Source organism: Octopus bimaculoides, chromosome 6 (genome assembly GCF_001194135.2).
Source record: "Octopus bimaculoides isolate UCB-OBI-ISO-001 chromosome 6, ASM119413v2, whole genome shotgun sequence".
Lineage (NCBI taxonomy): Eukaryota > Metazoa > Mollusca > Cephalopoda > Octopoda > Octopodidae > Octopus > Octopus bimaculoides.
Window position 1 is genome coordinate 31,236,363 of NC_068986.1, and position 1,748 is coordinate 31,238,110.

Consider the following 1,748-nt stretch of genomic DNA (forward strand, 5'->3'; position numbering starts at 1 on the left):
AAAACCAGTAGTTGCCCATGCATACTATCCACCCCTCTCCATGCCACAGATGTTATCCAAGGTCCCCTCCTTGGCACAAATCTGGGTAATGTCGTTTTTATGGAAAACCAGTAGTTGCCCATGCATACTATCCATCCCTCTCCATGCCACAGATGTTATCCAAGGGAAAGGCAAAGGCCAATACAGCTTGGCACCAGTGACATCGCGACTCATTTCTACATCTGAGTGAACTGGAGCAACGTAAAATAAAGTGTGTTGCTCAAGAACACAACATAAACATCTAATCTGGGGATTGAACTCACTACTTCATGATTGCGAGCCCAATGCTTTAACCACTGAGCCATGCACCTTCACAAAATATATATCATCATCATCATCATTGTTTAACATCCACCTTCCATTCTTATTTCTTTATTGCTCACAAGGGGCTAAAGATAGAGGGGACAAACAAGGACAGACAAAGGGATTAAGTTGATTACATCGACCCCAATGCGTAACTGGTACTGATGTTGGTGTGTTTACGTCCCCGTAACTTAGCGGTTCGGCAAAAGAGATCGATAGAATAAGTACTAGGCTTACGAAGAATAAGTCCTGGGGTCGATTTCTTCGACCAAAGGCAGTGCTTCAGCATGGCCGCAGTCAAATGACTGAAACAAATAAAGGAAAAGAATATATGTGCGTGTGTGTATATGCGTGCGTGTGCGCAAAACCATCGGGCAATTAAATTTACACTGATATAGTCACGTTTTTAACGTTAGACCACAGAAACAATGATATTTTATGGTAGGATGTAAGAATGTTTCAGGACAGGACACTAATTCGTGTAAAAGTTGCAGAACTTAAGATTAATGTTTCTAGGATTTGTCTGAAACGAAATCAGGATTTATCGAGTCAGAGTTCAACTATTCAATTGTGCCGCAGGGTGGGCTTGATGCATTACTGCAATGGGTGTTAACATCAAATATACAAAAGAGAATTAATTGGAAGGGAGGGATTATTAGAGCCAGTTGAAAGTATCAGTTACTCTGGTAGTCACTTTGTGCATCATGTCATGTGTTAGGATGGCGGCGTTGGGGCCCGTCATGCGTTTAGGATGCTGCAGATAAAAAGGGGAGGAGCGCCAGTAACCCCAGGACCTCGGGTCCAGGTTATTTTTGTCGGACTGGTTGCGTATATATCGATATATACGTGGGTGTGTCTACTAATATGCTTTTGTGTTCGTATATATAAACATGTGCATGCGTATACACATACATGCATACGTATAAACATATAAGTAAGTAACTGAACATATTTATACATGTGTATGCGTGTATTTATACATAATATATCTGAGTATGTGTGGATGTTGTTGAGTGAGTGGGTGGGTTTGAAAAGACATGTCACCTTCATTTGTCATAAAAAAAACTGGTCATTTAACTGAACCTATTGCCTCCCAATCTTCATAATTTATTATTTCTGTCAAATTTCTACCACTCTGATCATTTATCCTTCGAACATCCACCTTAAATTCCGCCTCATAACTGAAACTTCTTCCTAACATGACCGCCGTGTCATAATTATTACGTATTAGCTTCCTTAATCATAACCCCTCCCATATAAACCAATTGCTTCATACCCATCCTTTGAATTAAATGTTATTTAAGTTCAATGCTAGTCGTTAGATTTTAGAGTTTGAATTAGCCGTACACTTGGCGTAACTCGAAGTTACTGTCAAAAAGAAATATATATATATATATATATATATA